The sequence below is a fragment of the Malania oleifera genome, chromosome 7 (genome assembly GCF_029873635.1).
Source record: "Malania oleifera isolate guangnan ecotype guangnan chromosome 7, ASM2987363v1, whole genome shotgun sequence".
Classification (NCBI taxonomy): Eukaryota; Viridiplantae; Streptophyta; class Magnoliopsida; order Santalales; family Ximeniaceae; genus Malania; species Malania oleifera.
The window spans coordinates 54,495,612-54,516,944 of NC_080423.1; the positions used below are offsets into that span (position 1 = coordinate 54,495,612).

Consider the following 21,333-nt stretch of genomic DNA (forward strand, 5'->3'; position numbering starts at 1 on the left):
CTATTTCCCTATCTGCCTATCAATCTCTTTCTCCTCTCTCCCTCTCCATTTATCCTCTCTCCCTATTTATCTCCTCTGCACCTCTCTATATCTCTCTCTCCTCTCTCTCACTCTCTATCTCTTTCCCTCTCCTTATCAATCGTTTTCTCCTCTCTCTCTATATGTCTCTCCCTCTCTATCTTTGATGTGCTCTCCCTCTCTCTATATCTATTTCCCCATCTCCTGATCTGTAACGACCTGCTATTTATTCAACATTTTTTTTTTCCAGAATATAATAAATGTCATTTGTTTGAAATACTGAAAAAAACATCCCAAGCTCAAAGAGCACTAAGGAAACTCTGTCTATAATACATATCTAAGCAGCAGTACACAAAACTGGGAACTGCTATATACAACACAATACTAGAAAACTATAGTGCTTTATAATATATTTACAATACAAAATACCCAGTGTCGTCACTACAATCTAAAGACTATCCCAAAAATACTGTTATCTCAAAAATACATACCCTTCCCACAAGGGCATCTCAAGTCAATCTCTACTCGCGAGCCTGATCTGCTCGCCTAACTGAATCTCCTGAAAAATGGTAAGTCACTGGGATGAGATAACGCTCAGCAAGTGGAAATATGCTATTACTAGTGTATGGCGGCTGAGTTAAATAGTTAAAATACTGAAATAATACTGTAATCTGAGAAAACTAATAAACTGTACATAATATATCTATCTATCATGTAATCTTTAAAATATGATTGTGTATCTGAGTTTACTATCTGAAGGTACTGCTAGTATAATAATATAAATTGCTACTGCGTGATATATCTGTACATAAGAACTTCTGTTATACCTTGGGATCTGTATATCATGATATATCCCCTCATGATAGGATTGTGCGGCCCGTAGGCTGGACTTACTCTGGTCGGCCCTCCAGGTAAGTCAATCTCTATCATCCGCCAATCTATAATTATCTATGTAGATCCTGACCCACTACAATCACTCCGGACTATCTCAAACCTTTGTCATCGTCTAACCGGCTACCTCAACCCAGCATGCTGGGGAGACTGCAAATCTCTCCTAACACGGTTAGACGGAATCCACATGCTATCTGAGTCATGTGGTTACACGTGTCTGAAAATAACAACGATATCGTGCTCTGCTGTATTTATCTGTCTGTAATTTCCACAGGGATCTAATATCGTGTAATACTGTATACATATATGAATATATAATTATTTTGCTGCTTTTAACATGATTTCAAAAACAACCATAACACTATATTTCTGAGCTATATTATCTGAAATATCTGACTGAAATATATATATATTTTCTATCTGTATCATCTGTGCCTTCTGTCTGAACTATCTGTAATATCTGTATAAAATATCTAAATACTCTGTATATAATATCTGTATATTATGTATATCTACTGTAGCATCTTGATGCTACCACTGTATAATCTGTCTGAATAAACTGTCCGAGTGTTATGGTTTAGAAATCATGTTTTTCTCTGAAAATACTGTAAGTCTCATTCATTTCTTATATTTTGAAATATCGGAATATTTGTATATCTGTAACACTGTAAAATCTATATATATATATATATATATATATATATATATATATATATATAGGGTACTGTAATAAACTCATCTCACACATTTGAATAAACGTAGTCTCATGCTTAATTTCGGTAATTCAACTATAAAAATAATATTCATAATTCTCTGAAAAATAATCTGATAGACATGCTTGTAAATACTCATTCATAATATTCAGTATACATATTAAAAATTGCTAGCATAACATATTTCTCTAACCTTAAATCTGAAACGCCCCTACTAAATTCTGGTCCTATACCCGCAGGGTTCCTAACTCAACATCCTGAAAACAATATCCCCCAGAACAAAACATCAGTATTTTCTTGCCTACAACATTTCTTATGACTACAAGGAAGGTATAATCTGAATAAAATGTCTTACCCTGAATTTGGGATGAATTTCAAATCAACTTTCCTCACGATCTGCTCCGACAGACCTGCAGAGAACTTCTCTAGTAACGCCGTAGAGGCCTCGAATTTTCAATCCAACGAGAAATGGGGTCAGGATCGAAGAGAGAAGGGGACGGGGTCGTAGGAGAGAGAGAGAGAGAGAGAAGGGTTCTGCGCTGAAGATTTTGGTTAAAAATCCGAGTTTCAGCTATTTATAGGACTAGATTTGTCGACGAGACACGTCACCTCGTCGTCGAATTCTTAAGTAATTTCATCGACGAACCTTACCTCCTCGTCGACAAAATTCAGACTGCCTAAAAACCCTCTCTTAGTATCTTCTCATCGACAAGATGTGGCTTCGTCAACGAGGCCCTGTGTAAAAAAAAAAAATACCATTACTCTTCGGCTTGTTACATTATCAATTTCTCCCTCCTCTCCCCCTCCCTATCACTCTCGCTTTCTCTCTATCTGTACCTCTCTCTCTCTCTAACTCTCTCCCTTTCTCTATCTCGCTCTCACTCTCTCTTTCCCTCTCAATCTCCCTCCCTATCTCTCTCTCTCTCTCACCCTCTCCCTCTCTCTCTCTCTCTCTCTTTCTCTCACCCTCTCCCCTCTCTCTCTCTCTCTCTCTCACGCGCGCTCTCCCTCTCTCCATCTCTTTCTCTTCTCTCCCTCCCTCTCTCTCTCTCCTCTCTCGCTCACTCCCCCCCCCCCCTCTGTATCTCTCATCTCTATGTCTCCTCTCTTTCTTGCTCCCTCTCTATCTCTCTCACCCTCCTCTCTCTCAATCTCCATATATCAATTCTCTCCTATCCTATCTTTTTCTCGTCCTCTCTCTCTCTCTCTCTCTCTATATCGGCCCCTCTGTATCTCTTTCGCGCTCTCCCTCTTTCTATCTATTTCCCCATCTCCTTATCAATCTCTTTCTCCTCTCTCCCTCTCTATATCCTCTCTCTCCCTCTCTCTCTCTCTCGCCCCCTCTGTATCTCTTTCGCGCTCTCCCTCTTTCTATCTATTTCCCCATCTCCTTATCAATCTCTTTCTCCTCTCTCCCTCTCTATATCCTCTCTCTCTCTCTCCCCCCCCCCCTCCCCTCGCTCTCCTCTCTCCATCTCTATCTTTCTCACTCTCTTTGCAGTGACCCAGAGAAATTATGGTATTTAAATAATGAAAGAAGGAAGAAAAGGAAATTGTATTTTAATATTTAAATAGGGTCTTGTCGATGAATACAAGGAATTCGTCGACGAGCACACATAAGGGGATCGTCAATGGGGACGTGTCTCGTCGACGAGAAGATACCGAGAGGATATATCGCAGTTCTAAACTTCGTCGACGAGGAGTAAGCATTCGTTGACGAATTTCCTTCTTGACCTCGTTGATAAAGTGGCGTGACTCGTCGACGAAGGTCAGTGCATAAATAGGCCTAAACTTCATTTTTTTTGGCTAAAAATTCACACACAAACCTCTCTCTCTCTCTCTCGTCTTCGGTTCCCCACCCTTCTCTCTAAGTTTCTGGGTCCATTCTTCGCCGAATCGAAGATCCGAAGCCGCCACGACACTCCTGAGAAAGTTCTCTTCAAGTCTGCTGGAGTGGATCGTCGATGAGGCTAGCTTGGACTTCATCCCAAGTTTAGGGTAAAACTTTTTATTTAATATTTGATTTTCTTGTAGTTGTAGAAATTGTAATAGTCAAGAAAATACTGAAGTTTTGTTCTGAGAGATATTGATTTCAATGTGTTAAATAAGGAGTCCTACGGGTGCAGGACTGGTATATTTTAGGGATTCTTCAGGAATCAGGTAAGGGGATAAATTAAGCTAGTTGTTTTCATGAAAATATATATATAATCTTACAACATTTAAACTAAGCTATTGTAAATAATGATATGATTTAAATATGAGTAATACCCATTTTTGTGTGGCATGAGTAAAATTTATTATGGTTTATTGTTTCTGGAAAAATGTTTAAATAATGCAAAGTTTTTATATGATATGTCGGCATATGTGCCGAGAATTTTATTATGATATACCGGCATACGAGCTGAGCCTTTTATATGATATGCCAGTGTATGGGCCGAACTTTTTATATGATATGTTGGGGCACGGGCCAAGAATTTTATCTGATATGTAATACGGCGTACGGACCATGATTGATAAAATACGAAACGTCGGCGTAAGAGCCGAAGATTTTCATATTATGTTATGAAATGATATGATGATATTGACTTGATAATTATTATTATAAAATAGTCATGTATCACAATTTGAAAATATATTATATATTATCAAAACCTCGTTGGCATGGTTTAGGCTTACACAAGCACGATACTAGTAAAGGCAGACCCATCATACTTACAGATTTTTGCTTTTGATTCGGCAGTGGTCGGCCAGCCATTGTCGTATCCCGCCTTCGAGCCGCACAGTCCAGTCATGTGGGGGTAAGACATGACACCAATCAGCTAACCTTCCAGGATGTTTTTGTATTATTATTATATGAGATGAATTATGTTTACAGAAATCCAATATGTTCTACCATGTTATGATTATATATGTTTTCCCAAATATGATACAGTCAGTTTCACAAAATATGCTTATATATCATAATATGTATAACACGGGAATACTTATATTGTCACACATTGGTATTAGTTTATTTTCCCTTACTGAAAGATGTCTCATCCCAAATTATATGAACATTTCAAGAACCCCAGATAGAAGAGCGGATAAAGTTCCACAGCGCTAGTGTTCGATAATCCTACCTTACCTGAAGGGTAAGCACTTGCTAGGGTCAAACGAATTTTTGGGTGGCAACCCTAGGACTATGTTGGATATTTTTGAGCTGTGTATATTTATATAACGGTGGTAGTAAACTCTGGTATTGGGTTGTATGGTATTTTGATTGTATATGATTTCACGTTTCTTGCTACTTAGGTAATGGTGATGAATTTCAGGTTACCCCTAGTACCATTGGGTCCAGGTGGGTTATGGTTTACTAGGATATTATCATTATGTGGAAAAAAATGATCTATACGATAAATTAAGCAAGTCGTTACAGTTTGATATTAGAGCCTAGGTTGTTAGGTTCTATAAACTTTAGAATGTAGCGGAAACGATACCTGCGTATAGGAAAATGATTTAAGGTTTTGTTCTACAATTTAGAGACAGGACTTCCGTGGTGGTTTCTGTGTTTTTTCTGATGTGATGATTTCAAGAAAACCATAGTAAACTATTGTCGAGTTGTATTCTTAGAATGCAAGATGGGAGCTAGGAATGAGCTTAGGAAGTTAAGATAAGGAACTATGTTAGGCATCTAAATTATAAGGATAGAGTTTTTAAGTTACGTTTATTGTTTTTTAGGATGGATCTAAGAGGAGATAGTGCCCATGCAAGTGGCAGTGATGGAGTAGGGCCCTCGAGTGCAGGCGGGACTGATTCTGATGCAGTACTACGCAGCGTTGCTCAGCAAGTTATGATTGAGATCGTTAGGAGCTCTAGAGAGCGGGGAGGTCTGTCTACAGGTTGTGGGTGCACACTGAGAAGTTTACTAAGATGAATCATCCGCCAGTTTCAAGAGGAGTTGATCTTACAGCCGCTGAGAATTGGATGCAGGAGATCAAAAAAGTCCTGATCATATTACAATGTACGGAGAAACAAAGGGTCCTCTTCGTCACCTATAAACTGACAAAGGAGGCCGAGAGGTAGTAGACTGCCATGAGACTTCTGGAGCAGTAGAAGACGACGTCGATAGCAATGACATAGGACCAATTTAAGAATTATTTTTTGACAAAAATTTTCCAACTATTATTAAGGAAGCTAAAGTAGAAAAGTTCCTGAGTCTGAAGTAGGGACAGCCGTCGGTCTAGCAATATGCGGCCCGATTTATAGAGGTCTTTCGCTTCGCTCCGTATATTGTTCCTGATGAGATAAAGAAGGCGAGACAGTTTAAAAGAGGATTGAGGAGAGGCATATACAAGCAGGTGGTCGTGTTAAAGATACAGGACTTTGCTGAGTTAGTCAATAGAGCAGCCTTGGCAGAGGTTAGTGAGCGTATGGATGCAGAGGAACAATAACAGAAGAAGAGATCTGCATCTCTAGGCTACTAGCAGGGTCCTAGGCAAGGTCAGTGGAGGAGAGGAAACTATGACAGGGGAAGGAGGCAGGAGACTGGGGATCGTGAGGTTCAGATAGTGCAGAATCCTCCTATCTGTCAGACTTATGGGAGGAGACACTGGGGAGAATGTCGAGTAGGGAGAGTTGTCTGCTATCATTGCAGTAAATAAGGACATCTGGTGCTAGACTGCCTTACACCACCAGAAGTTGCTCTTGCTCCTAGACCGTACGGGGGAGGCTATCAGGCGCCACGTTGAGGCCAGTAGAGGAATATGGATCCAGTCAGAATTTTCGCTCTGACGTCGGGTGATGCTGAGACAGCCGGCAATGTGGTGACAGGTATGGTTAGCATGCTTTCTTTTAAAATTATTGTATTGTTTGATTCAAGAGCCACACATTCATTCGTGTCCATGGGGTGTATTAAATTGTGTGGGACAGAAATACAACTGTTAGATATTGAGTTATTAGTGACTACACCAACCGGGTCAGCAGTGAGGTATGGTAGGGTATTCTAGTGTTGTCTAGTGAATATTCAAGGGAAAATTGTCTGCCGATTTGATAGTGCTAGACATGCATGGGTTCAATGTAATATTCGGTATGGACTGATTGGCGGTCAATTACGTCAGCATAAATTGTCGTTTAAAGGAAGTAATATTCAAACCTTCGAGAAAACAAGAATTTAAGTTTATAGGATTGCGAGTACAATCCTCACCCCAGTTAGTTTTAGCTATTCAGGCGAGGAGACTACTCCTAAGTTGTTATCAGGGATTTGTGGCATTTGTGAAGGAAATGACAGGTGTTGGCTCGGTTGAGCATCTAGAGGGGGGGTGAATAGGCGTTTTCGCGGATGTGAAAACTTTCTACAAACACAGAAATCTTACCAAGAGTAAGTGCATAAAATCACAGTGTAAAGATGCAAGAAATCACAATAATAGTATAAAAGAGATATGAGAGAAGAAAAGCTTAACACAAAGATATTTACGTGGTTTGGCACCCCGCCTACGTCCGCGCCTTGAGACCAACTCAAGGATTCCCAAAATTCACTATGATCCTCCTTCGGGCGGAGAAGCCAATACACGGTTGCTCACAAAGAGTTTCAACAAGGTGCTCACTTAGAGACACCCAACAATGGCTCACAAAGAGCCTCTCTTTACAAAAATAGATGAGAAACAAATGTAAACTTGAATGCTCCCTTTAAGCTGAGTATTACAACAAAATCCTTACTCAATGTCCTCCTGTCAATAGAGTGAAAGCAAAACTAAGAGTAGCAAGAAGAGGGCAAGTGAGTGTATGAGCAAACCCTAGAAATGAAAGCACCAATAAATGATCTTTTAACAATATTAATTTTCTTGGTGAGGAATAAATGATATTACTCCTATTTAAACACCCAATGGGCGAGGGGAATGCTGGAGAGTCATTAGGCATTTATGAATGTAAGACAACGGTCAAACTAGCTGTTCTGTAGCATTTAATGAACGCTGTTGCCCGACGTTCGTCGACAAAATCTGAAATTCATTGACGAGCTCTTCAGTCAATTCATCGACGAAGCCTTGTGTTCATCGACAAGTTGCTGTTCTGAATTCAGGTACCTCTCGGTATATTTTCGTCGACGAGAACCCTGTGTTCGTCAATGAGTTATGGTTCTGAATTCAGATGCCTCTCGATTTCTTTTCATCAACGAGAACCCTGTGTTCGTTGACGAGTTCTTTATAACATTCGTCGACGACGCCCTATGTTCGTCGATGAGTTATGGTTCTGAATTCAGATGCCTCTCGATTTCTTTTCATCAACGAGAAGGTTGAGTTACACTCGTGAACGAAGCCCTGTGTTCATCGACGAGTCTCTTCTTCTTTAGAATTGTCCTTTTAAGTTCTAAGAAGGTCATTGTCCTGTTTTAGGGGGTTTTCTTACACACGTTTAAATAATATTACTTCTTGTTGTTGTGTGTGTGTGATATGCCCATTTCTTGCTCTTAGTTTGAGTTTACTCTATATACAAGGGATTTACAAAGTGGTCTCTCTCTTATTCTCACACTCATCCTTCAGATGACTTTGTATATTGTGTAGCATCCATGAATGCGTTGAGAGGCTGTGCTTTTGGTTATGGCATGAGTTGCTTTGACTGTTTTGAGACTTGTTGGTTCGGGTGCCGTTCTGTATACCTGAACATGACTTAGAGAGAAAGCTTAGTAGCCTTAAAAAACTGCTAATGGGTTGTTGTCATCAAAACAAGTAGGAATGAAAGGCCCTTAACTACTTAGTCTAACATTCTCCCCCTTTTTGATGATGAGAATTCATTAGTGTTCTCTTTGAAAGATAAATGCTCCCCCTTACTAAATGGATTGGTTTAGAGTTTAAATAAAATTCTTCCCTTTAATGTTTGCATTGTATGAAAGAATGTTTTATTTAAACTTTTGGCAGCATGTCTTTTATAAGTAAGACATTTTCCATTTAATCCTGCATAAACCATGACAATCCAATATATCAATCATTCAAGCATGCTTGTACACAGATAGAGCATTTATATTCTAAAGATTCAATGCTTGCTAAGTTTCAATACTAAATTTGTGCATGATTACAAGCAGTGATTGCAAGTAGCGATTACAAGGCTATATTATCAACTAGAAATATTTTCTAAATACATCCGAATACAACTAAATAAAGACCTAAATCTATTTCTCCCCCTTTTGCCATAATCAAAATTGGGGGACAACAGAAAAAACGCGCTACTCGCGTGGGCAACCCGAACGATCAAAAAGTGCAGCAAAAGAAGCGTCGAGGGAGTCAAAGCGAGCACGGTTAGCATTTTCTTGCTGAGCAAGAGACGCATCTAAGGAGTCAAAACGATGTCGATTTCGAAGTTCTGATTGTGTCATGGCATGCTGAAGCTCGTCCAGGCGCTCCAAGATGTGGCCATACATAGTGTCCTCATGCTCGCCTTCCTCTTCTTCGGCCTCCAAGGCGGCCTCAACCTCATTGACGGGAATATGACCCTACTCGTGGGTTTTGACCCACGTGTTGGTTTCTGCGTCCTTTTCAAAGTGCATGCGTCGAAGAGTCGCCTCAGTGTATACATCTTCTGGTGCAGGACGAATGCAAGGAAGGCTGGAGCGAATAAGGTCAAAGTGATCAAAGAAGGTCGTGAGGAGACAATCGTAAGGGAGGCAACCATGCTGCCTTTAAGGCCTGCTTCCATGTTCTAAACAATAATAAAGGGAAGGTATATACCACGGTCAACCCATAGGCAGTACATGTTGAATATGTCACCTAGGGTGACCCAATCCCTGCCACCAGTGCAAGGGCACAAATTATACGTGATCATATGGTGGAGGACCCGAAATTCTACAGTGAGGTCCTTGGATTTCGGGCGAGCCATCGCAGGAATGCAAGGATTACCAGTAATTAGCTTGAGGGCGGTGTGTGAGTCGAACCAGTGGAATCGTGTCGGCCAAGATGACTTGGGGAGACCTCGAAGGGGATAAGGGGTGCAACTGAGCACGGCGGAGAAGGTATCCTCGGAAAGCCGAATAATGGTGCCGCAAACAATGGAGTAAGCGGCAATGCCGCAATGTGAGGGAACGAAATTTGCATAAAACTCGCAAACAAGGTCTTCATAAACGAGCTCATCAAGATCAAAGAGGGCATCCCACCCGAGGGCTTTAATCTTGGAGAGAAGAGTGGGAAAATGAAGTTGGAGGAAATCGGAGGGCACGATTTTGCCATAAACTATGTACCACTTAAGGATGTCGTTTTGATAGCGGTAGGCTGCTTCGGGAGAGGTGAAACGGGGGTCAAGATTGGCTGGGGTAAGCGTAGGAGGACCAGAGGGAGGGTGATGAGATGAACCTTCGCCGGCTTCATTTTGAAGGTTGCGGCGTTTGGGGCGTGGAGCCATTTAGGGATGAAATGGGAGGAGATGAGGGAGATAAGGAAATGGGAGAGCCGAGGGAGGGAGAGAGCCGAGGGAGGAACGAAGTGCGTTGTGCGCGGTGGTGAGAGAGAAAGAGAGGTGGGACGAGGAGGAGAGAGGGTTGGCGCAAGGTTGGTTGGAGGAGGACAGAGGGCTGAGAGGAAGGAGAGGGTCAAAAGGGGGCTAGGGTTTGTCTGGGTGAATTGGAAGGAAATAAGTATCCCGATAGTTTTTGTCGACGAGGCCAGGCCCTGTGTTCGTTGACGAAATTAAAGCAAGTTCGAAGACGAAACCCTTGTGTTCGTCGATGAATTTAACAAACTTCTCGGCGACGAATACCATGTGTTCGTCGATGAGAGCATGATGAAGAAAAAAAAAACTAAATAAGAGTATTGGGAGCAAGACCCGGGGATAGGAGCTGACATGAGGATCCTATAGTATGTCTGAAAGAGTGCACATTCCTAGGGCATGTCGAATTTTGTGGAATCGTTCTTCATTGAGAGGCTTGGTTAGAATGTCGGCAAGTTGGTTTTCAATGGGAACATAAACCAACTCAACGTCTCCTTTTTGGACATGATCTCGAATGAAGTGGTGCCTAATTTCAATATGCTTAGTTCTAGAATTGAGGCACGAATTCTTTGATATGTTGATGGTACTAGTATTGTCACAATGAATGGGAGTACCTTTGACTAAGATTCAGAACTCCTCAAGTTGTTGTTTCATGTATAGTGCTTGAGCACAGCAGCTGCCGACTGCGATATACTCAGCCTCGGTGGTGGAGAGAGCTACGGAGGTTTGTTTTTCGCAAAACCAAGACACAAGAGAGTGTCCAAGGAAATGACATGTTCCACTAGTGCTTCTTCTATCGATTTTACAACCACCGTAGTCAACATCAAAGTAGCACGTGAGGTCAAAGGGAGCACTTTTAGGATAGAAGAGTCCTAAGTCATGAGTGTCTGCTAAGTATCTAAAGATTCGTTTGACTGCATGAAGATGAGATTCTTTGGGACAGGCTTGATATCTAGTGCATAGACAAACACTGAACATTATATCAAGCCTGCTGGAAGTGAGATACAATAAGCTACCTATCATGCCACGGTAGAGTTTTTGGTCAATGTTTTTCCCTTTTTCATCAGCGTCAAGTTTTGTTGTGATGGTCATAGGAGTTACTTTAGATTTTCCCATTTCAAGATTGAATTTCTTTAACATGTCCCTAACCTATTTGACCTGATTTATGAAAATTCCATGCTTCATTTATTTAATTTGTAAACCTAGGAAGAATGTTAGCTCACCCATCATACTCATTTCAAATGTTTTTTGCATAGTTTAAGCAAAATCTTGACACGAGATTTCATTTGTGGCTCCGAAAATGATATCATCCACATAAATTTGTATAACAAGCATATCATTTTCTTTATGTTTTAAGAAGAGAGTAGTATCGAATTTTCCTCTTGTGAACCCATTCTCTAGAAGAAATTTGCTTAAGCGCTCATACCATGCTGTTGGAGCTTACTTAAGTCCATAAAGAGCTTTTGAGAGTTTGTATACGTAATCGGGATGAGTGCGACTCTCAAACCCAGGAGGTTGCTTGACAAATACTTCTTCATTTATGTATCCGTTTAAAAAGGCGCTTTTAACATCCATTTGAAATAATTTGAAGTTTTTGTAACAAGCAAAGGCAAGGAGCATCCTAATGGCTTCTAGTCTAGCTACCGAGGCATAAGTTTCATCGTAGTCAATACCCTCTTGTTAGTTATATCCTTGGGCTACTAGTCTAACTTTATTTCTAACAATGTTTCCATCTTCATCTTTCTTATTCCTAAATACTCATTTAGTGTCAATTATTGTAGTATTTTTGGGCTTAGGAACTAAGTGTCATACTTTGTTTTTTTCAAATTGATCTAATTCTTCTTGCATGACATTTATCCAATTTTCATCATTTTTAGCTTCTTCAAAGTTTTTAGGTTCTAGATGAAATACGAAAGCAATGTGATTACATCCACTTCTAAGGTGAGATCGGGTGCTGACTCCTTGAGATGGACTACCTATGATGAGATCAATTGGATGATTTTTTACAAACTTCCAAGCTTTAGGAAGTTCATGATTTTCTTTTTCTTCTAGTTGGTTAGACTCTTGAGGAGAAGATCCTAGATGATCAATATTTGTATCCTGACAATTAGTGTCTTGATCATTATTTAACTTGAGTTGTTCTAATTCTCTTTCAATTCTAAAGGTAGTGACTTGGTTCTCTTCATCTATCTCAACAGGTGTTTTGGATGCGTGAGGATTTGTTTCATCAAATATAAAATGGGTTGATTCTTAAACAGTTTGAATTCTTTTGTTGAATACTCTATATGTCTTGCTATTCATGACATATCCTATGAAAATTTCCTCATCGGACTTTGAATCAAACTTAGCTAAATGATCCCTATCGTTTAATATAAAACACTAACATCCAAAAACCTTAAAATGTGAGATGTTAGGTTTTCTACCCTTCCATATTTCATATGGGGTTTTTCCTATCTTGGATCTAATGATGACTCGGTTACTAACATAGCATGATGTGCTAACGGCCTCTGCCCAGAAGTATTTTGGCAAGTTATGTTCGTTAAGCATTGTCCTAACCATTTCTTGGAGTGTTCGATTTTTCCTTTCAACTACTCCATTTTGTTGTGGAGTTTTTGGTGCGGAGAAGTTGTGTAAATATTCATTTTCGTTGCAAAAATCTTCAAGTTCTTTATTTCTAAACTCTCTTCCTCTATCACTCCAATGTGTATAATTGACATTCCCTTTTCATTTTGGATTTTTCCACAAAAATGAATAAATACATTATAGGTGTCACTTTTGTTAGCAAGAAAAATTACCCATGAAAATCTAGAGAAGTCATCAACTATGACAAATGCATACAACTTTCCACTAATGCTAGCAATGTCATTGGGTCCAAATAAATCAAAATGGATTAATTCTAAGGGTCTTGAGGTAGAAATTACTTTCTTAGTTTTGAAGGAGGTCTTAACTTGTTTTCCATATTGACATGCATCACATATTTTGTCTTTCACATAATTGTCTTTTGGTAGGCCGTTTATTAGTTCTTTGGATGAAAGTTTATGAAGAAGATCCATGCTTACATGTCCTAGTCTCCTATGCCATAACCAACAATTTTCAGTTGTAACAGCTAAACATTTAATGTTACAATTTGTGATATCATCAAACTCAATTGCATATATGTTGGATTCACATTTTCCTACAAGGATGGTATTTCCATGCAAATCATTTATTAAGCATTTTGTGGATTGGAATGTAATGTTTAATCATTTATGACATAGTTGACTAATACTTAACAAATTATGTTTGAGAGTATCTACTAGAGCAACATTTTCAATAGCCAAGGATGAATTACCTATTTTACATTTACCGATGATTCTTCCCTTGGCGTTATCTCCAAATGTGACTAGCCCTTCCTTCTTGTAGGCGAGGGAAAGGAATTTGTTTCCGTCTCCCGTCATGTGCCTTGAGCATCCACTATTGAGACACCATTTGTTTTTTATGGAGTCGCTCTTCAAACATAACTACACACAACATCAAGTGATTTGTTTTGGTACCCACATTTTCTTGTGTCCTATTGGGTTAGTATTCTTAATCACCCATTTGTAGTTCATATTTTTTCCTCTATTTCCCCTCAAGGGGCAAGTGAATCGTACATGACCTTTTCTCTCACAATATAGACAAACTTTATCATTGTGTGAGGGGTTTAGTTTAGATGCATGGCTTTTCTTTGATGCAGAGCTCCTTTTGGCATAGAGGTTTGCAAATCCTATCGACTCTGAAGACAATAGGTTGCATCCTAATCCTTCTTTGAAAATTCCAAACCTTTGAGCTTCAAGTAATCTATCGAAATTTTCCTTACCATTTGTAAATTTATATATAGTACTGTTTTGATCTTCCACCTTCTTTTTCAACGAAGAGTTTTCTTGAAGAAATTTGATTAATTGACTCTTCAAGCTTTCAATTTCCTTTTGAGAGGACTCTTTGTAGTTTGTATATTCTTTAGAAAGCTTTTCTTTTTCCAGACGAAGAGATGCATTTTTAGCTTTCAAGGTGTCACATGAGCAAATCTGTTTTTGTTTGCATTTTAAATAATTTTCTTCTAAAAGTTTGAGTTTCTTTTTAGATGCTCTTAGTTCAACATAGAGTTTTCTACAATTTTCCTCTAATTCTTCATATGAAGGGAGATATTCGTCATCAAAACTTACCTCAATTTGTTCATCTGCCATAAGGCAGAAATAAGCGGCTTCTTCCTCGACTTCTTCGTCGGTTGAGGTTCCATCCAGTTCATCCCATTCAGTTACGTTCATTGCTTCGAACCTCTTCTTGTCTCCTTGTTGATTGTTGCCTTTGTTTTTGAAGAGAGGGCAATCGACCATGCGGTGCCCGATCTTTTTACAGTTGTAGCATCTTATGCTCGATTCTCCTTTCTCCTTTTGTTTGCCATTTCGTTTGTTCATCAGAAAATTTTTGAATCTTCTCGTAAGCAGGGCAACTTCATCATCATCATCATCATCATTCTCCTCTTCCATGATCTCTTTTTGCTTCCCGGCTTTCAGAGCAATTCTGGTAGCCTTCTTGGGTACTTCAGCTTCAGCAGCAGCATTTTTCTTCTTAATCTCATAGGTCATGAGAGACCCAATTAGTTCATCAAGTGTGGCCTTTGAGAGATCATTTGCTTCCTCAATTATTGTGGACTTAACGTGTCAAGATGTCGGTAGTGAATGAAGAACTTTCTGCACATTATCTTCCATAGAGTACTCTCTACCGAAAGCTTTTAGTCCATTAGTGATGTGTGTGAACCGAGTGAACATAACTGTAATTGTTTCACCTTCTTTCATTTTGAACATTTCATATTCTTTTACTAGCATATAAATTTTTGACCTTTTTACCTGGGTAGTGCCTTCATATGTTACCTGAAGTTTTTCCCACATTTTCTTGGTCGTGTTGCAACAGCATATTCGGTTGTACTCTTCATCACTTACGGCGCAATATAGGAAGTTCTTGGTCTTAAAGTTGAGCTGTGCCAATCTTGCATCTGCTTCGGGAAGCTTTCCAATGGGTATGTCATCGTCATCTTCATTTTGGAAGGTGTAGTCCCCTTCAGTGATGACATTCCACATACAGTAGTCATAAGCCTCGATGAAGATAGACATTCGATCCTTCCATGCAAGGTAGTTAGTTCCACAAAACTTGAGGGGGGGGGGGGGGGGCGGTTCCACATATGTCGGGAAAACATATTCGCCATGTTAATCTTTTCTCCTGGATGTTACTCCGAATTTCAGCGACTGGCGCTCTGATACCACTTGTTGGCCCGATTAAACGTCTAAAGGGGGGTGAATAGACGTTTTTCGCGGATGTGAAAACTTTCTACAAATACAAAAGTGCATAAAATCACAGTGTAAAGATGCAAGAAATCACAATAATAGTATAAAAGAGATATAAGAGAAGGAAAGCTTAACACAAAGATATTTACGTGGTTCGGCACCCCGCCTACGTCCACGTCTTGAGACCAACTCAAGGATTCCTAAAATCCACTATGATCCTCCTTCGGGCGGAGAAGCCAATACACGGTTGCTCACAAAGAGCTTTAACAAGGTGCTTACTTAGAGACACCCAACAATGGCTCACAAAGAGCCTCTCTTTACAAAAATAGATGAGAAACAAATGTAAACTTGAATGCTTCCTTTGAGCTGAGTATTACAACAAAATCCTTACTCAATGTCCTCTTGTCAATAGAGTATAAGCAAAACTAAGAGCAGCAAGAAGAGTGCAAGTGAGTGTATGAGCAATCCCTAGAAATGAAAGCACCAATAAATGATCTTTTAACAATATTAACTTTCTTAGTGAGGAATAAATGATATTACTCCTATTTAAACACCAAATGGGCGAGGGGAATGCTGGAGAGTCGTTGGACATTTATGAATGTAAGACAAGGGTCAAACTAGCCGTTCTGTAGCGTTTAATGAACGCTGTTGCCCGACGTTCGTCGATGAAATCTGAAATTCGTCGACAAGCTCTTCAGTCAATTCATCGACGAAACCTTGTGTTCGTCGACGAGTTCTTTATAACATTCGTTGACGACGCCCTTTGTTCGTCGACGAGTCATGGTTCTGAATTCAGATGCCTCTCGATTTCTTTTCGTCGACGAGAACCATGTGTTCGTCGACGAATGTTGTGTTACACTCGTCAACGAAGCCCTGTGTTCGTCAACGAGTCCCTTCTTCTTTAGAATTGTCCTTTTAAGTTCTAAGAAGGTCCTTGTCCTATTTTGGGGGGTTTTCTTACACACGTTTAAATAATATTACTTGTTGTTGCTATGTGTATGTGATATGCCCATTTCTTGCTCTTAGTTTGAGTTTACTCTATATACAAGGGATTTACAAAGTGGTCTCTCTTATTCTCACACTCATCCTTCAGATGACTTTGTATATTGTGTAGCATCCATGAATGCGTTGAGAGGCTGTACTTTTGGTCATGGCATTAGTTGCTTCGACTGTTTTGGGACTTGTTGGTTCGGGTGCCATTGTGTATACCTGAACATGACTTAAAGAGAAATGTTAGTAGCCTTGAAGAACTGCTAATGAGTTGTTGTCATCAAAACAAGTAGGAATGAAAGACCCTTAACTACTTGGTCTAACAACAGGGAATGAAGTGAAACTCACTAATACGCCAGTAGTAAAGGAGTTCACGGATGTTTTTCCAAATGAGTTACCAGGCTTGCCACCTGACGGGGAGATAGATTTTGCTATTGATCTCTTTCTAGGAACAGCGCCGATTTCTAAAACACATTACCGAATAACGCCAACAGAGTTGGCAAAATTAAATAATCAGTTGTAAGATTTACTCGATAAAGGTTTTATACGACCTAGTGTATCTCCGTGGGGAGCTCCAATTTTATTTGTGAAGAAAAACAACAAGACTATGAGGATGTGTATAGATTATAGGAAAATTAATAAAGTGACAATCAAGAACAAGTATCCTCTACCCCGTATAGATGATTTATTTGACCAGTTCCAAGATACACGAGTGTATTTTAAGATTGACTTCAGATCAGGCTATCATCAAATGAAAGTGAAAGCTGAAGATGTATCGAAGACGACATTCAGGACCAGATATGGGTATTATGAATTTCTTGTTATGTCTTTTGATCCGACGAATGCTCCTACAGTATTTATGGACTTGATGAATAGAGTCGTCCACCAATACTTCAACCATTTTGTTGTTATTTTTATTGATGATGTACTGGTCTATTCGAAGAGTTATGAGAAGCGCAAGATACATTTGAGGCGGGTTTAACAGACGTTCAGGGAAAAGAAGTTTAACGTCAAGCTCAACAAATGTGAATTCTGACTCAAGAAGGTTGTGTTTTTGGGGCACGTCATCTCAGGGGATGAAATTTCTGTGAATTCTAGTAAGATTGATGCAGCAGTAAATTGGGCTAAACCGAGGAATGTTCAGGTGATCAGGAGTTTCTTGAGATTAGCTGGTTATTATCGTAGTTTTGTTGAGGAATTATCAGTGTTATTAGGGCCTCTGACACGACTAACCAGGAAGAACACCAAATTTGAATGGGACGATAGCAGTGAGCAGAGTTTTCAGGAATTGAAGTAGAGATTTATCAAAACACTAGTATTGATCATCCCGTCAGGAGGTGAGGGTTATATTATCAATAGTGATACGTCCTTGAAGGGACTCGGTTGTATATTAAAGCAGCATAGTAGAGTGGTAGCGTATGCTTCTAGGCAGTTGAAAGAATATAAAAAGAACTACCCTACCCATGATCTTAAATTGGCTACAGTACTACATGCATTGAAGATTTGGAGGTATTACCTGTACGCCGAGCGATGTGAAATTTTCTCCGACCATAAGAGTTTAAAATATTTTTTCACCCAGAAGAAACTGAACATGAGATAGAGAAGGTAGTTGAAACTTATTAAAGATTTTGATTGTACCATCAGTTACCATCTAGGGAAAGCAAACGTAATAACTTATGCGTTGAGTACGAAGTTGGTGGGACCAAAGTTGGCAGTTATGGAAATTCAGTATCTGATCATGATGGATCTGGAGAGATTCGGCATAGAGTTGGTTGAGAGTGATTCACTCTCAAGTATGTATTGCTAGTCTAGAGGTGCAGCCTACTCTATAGGAAATGATTAAAGCTGTTCAGAAAGACGATCCAGAATTAGCAGAGGTTTTAGTTAGAATGCAGAATGGTCAAGAGGAGAAATTTTGTATTATAGATGACAGAACTTTACGGTTCCGTTCAAAATTATATGTTCCTTCCGATGTTGACATCAGAAAGACAATCTTAGAGGAGACTCACAGATCTTTGTACACAGTTTATCCCGATAATACGAAGATGTATAAAGATCTGCGAGAATTTTATTTGTGGAGTGCTATGAAGAAAAAAATTGTCAAATATGTAGCACAACGTTTGACGTACCAGCAGATAAAAGCTGAGCACCAGAGACCGACAGGCCAGTTGCAGCTAGTTTTTATCCTATAGTGAAAATGGAATCACATATCTATGAATTTTGTTACAGGGCTGCTATCGGCATTATTAAATGGTCAGAATGTTATTTGAGTGATTGTAGACCGTTTGACTAAGACCGCCCATTTTCTTCCTTTCAAGATCAGCTACTCTCTTAACCGTTTGGTAGAGATTTATATTCAGGAGATAATTCGTTCTCATGGAATGCCAGTGTCTATAGTGTCAGATCAAGACTCGTGTTTCACGTCACGATTTTGGAGGAGCTTGTAGAAAGCTCTAAGGTCTCAAATATCTTTTAACACGACATTCTATCCTCAGTCAGACGGGCAGACTGAGAAGACGATATAGATATTAGAAGATATGCTTTGAACATGTGTTAAATTTTGGGGGTAATTGGACCCAGTTTATGCCGTTAGTGAAATTTGCATATAATAATAGTTATCAGACCAGCATTAGCATGACACCATTTGAGGCGTTCTATGGCAGGAGATGTCGTTCTCCTTTATTTTGGGATATAATAGGTGAACGGCGAGTTGTGAAACCATAGCTTGTATAACAAGCGTGTGATAAGGTTCGACTCATCAGAGATAGAATCAGTGCAGCTCAAAATCGACAGAAGAGTTACGCCGATAATCGCCGCAGGAAGTTAAGAGTTGATATCGGTGACCATGTGTTTTTGAAGATAACTCTATTAAAAGGGATTATGAGATTTGAAAGGAAAGGTAAACTTAACCCTAAGTTCATTGGCCTATTTAAGGTTCTAGAGAAAGTGAGACTAGTTGCCTACAGGTTAGCTTTACCACTCGTATTGTCCAGGATACACAACGTATTCCACATTTCCACGTTGAAAAAATATGTTCCAGATCCTTCTCATGTAATCAATTATGATGAATTAGAACTCAGTGATTTATTAGTTTATGAGAAAGTGCCAATACAGATTCTGGATAAGGAACAGGAATTGCGTAATAAGAAGATTCCTCTGATAAAAGTTTTGTGGAGAAATCATGAAATAGAAGAAGTTTCTTAGGAGCTCAAGAAACAGATAAGGCAGAAATACCAGCAATTGTTCCAAGAGATTAGTTATAACCGAGGAAAATGTAAGTAGTTGGATAATATTTCTTTCGCAGGTACATATTAGTTTAGTTAGTGAGTAGTCTTTTTATTATGGGGAAATTTTTATTTTATATATGTAATATCCCAGAACTTGGAATGTAACAACAGTATTCTTCCGCTATAAGTGAGGATAAGTAATAAAATAAGTAGATCGTTTTTCCTTTAAGGGATGATAAATCATATGAATAGTAAATTTCGAGGATGAAATTTTATAAGAAAAGGAGAATGTAGTGATCCGCAGAAATTATGGTATTTAAATAATGAAATGAGGAAAATGAAATTGTATTTTAATATTTAAACAGGATCTCGTTAACGAACACAAGGGATTCCTCGACAAACACACATGAGGGGATCGTCGACGGGAACATGTCTCGTCGACGAGAAGATACCAAAAGGATATATCGCAGTTCTGAATTTCGTCGACGAGGAGTAAGCATTTGTCGATGAGGAGTAAGCATTCATCGACGAATTTCCTTCTTGTCCTCGTCGACGAAGTGACGTGACTTGTTGACAAAGGCCAATGTATAAATAAGTCCAAACTTCTTTTTTTTTTTTTTTTTTTTTTTTGGGCAGAAAATTCACGCACAAACCTCTCTCTCTCTCTCTTCTTCGGTTCCCCACCCTTCTCTCTAAGCTTTTGGGTCCGTTCTTCGTCGGATCGAAGATCCGAAGCCGCCACGACACTCCTGGGGAAGCTCTCTTCAAGTCTGCTGGAATGGATCGTCGGTGGGGCTAACTTGGACTCCATTCCAAGTTTAGGATAAGACTTTATTTAGTATTTAACTTTCCTGTAATTGTAGAAATTGTAGTAGTCAAGAAAATACTGAAATTTTGTTCTAAGAGATGTTGATTTCAGGGTGTTGAACAGGAAACCCTGCGGGTGCAGAACTGGTATATTTTAGGGGTTCTTCAGGTATCAGATAAGGGGGTAAACTAAGCTAATTATTTTCATGAAAATATATATATAATCTTATAACATTTAATTTCAGGAAAATAAATATATATATTAGCATTATGTTAGAAAAAATACTACTGTAAATAATGATGCGATTTAAATGAGTAATACCCATTTTTGTGTGACATAAGTAAAATTTATTATGGTTTATTGTTTCTGAAAAAATATTTAAATAGTGCAAAATTTTTATATGATATGTCGGCGTACGAACTGAGGATTTTATTATGATATACCGGCGTATGGGCCGAGCCTTTTATATGATATGCCGGCGTACGAGCCGAGCCTTTTATATAATATGTTGGCGTACGGACCGTGATTGATAAAATATGAAATGCCGGCGTAAGGGCCAATGATTTTCATATTAGGTTATGAAATGATATGATGATATTGACTTGACAATTATTATTATAAAATAACCATGTATCACAATTTGAAAATATGTTATATATTATCATAACCGCGTTGGTTTCGTTTAGGCTTACACGAGCATGGTACCGTAACTATATGATCACAATCATGATATGTTAGTGCTACCACTAGCCATACGGGGCAACAGGAGAATGGCAGTCGATGTAGTTTATTGTAGTGTTGGCGCCGCTGGTGTACGGACCAGTAGAGGCAAATCCATCGTACTTACAGATTTTTGCTTTTGATTCGGTAGTGGTCGGCCAGTCATTATCGAATCCTGCATTCGAACTGCACAATCCAATCATGTGGGGGTAAGA

At 39.2% G+C, this 21,333-nt stretch overlaps 1 long non-coding RNA gene across 1 annotated transcript in view; it reads right to left on the minus strand.

Moving 5' to 3' along the window:
- Positions 1–304: 304 nt before the first annotated feature.
- The window catches only part of LOC131159906 (uncharacterized), a 36,616-nt gene continuing 15,587 nt past the window's right edge, over positions 305–21,333 (minus strand). Inside the window, exons 7-8 of the long non-coding RNA XR_009137887.1 lie at positions 4,339–4,441; positions 305–577 (exon numbers count right to left, since the gene is read on the minus strand). This is a non-coding gene — a long non-coding RNA (uncharacterized LOC131159906). The remainder of the gene's footprint in view (positions 578–4,338; positions 4,442–21,333) is intronic.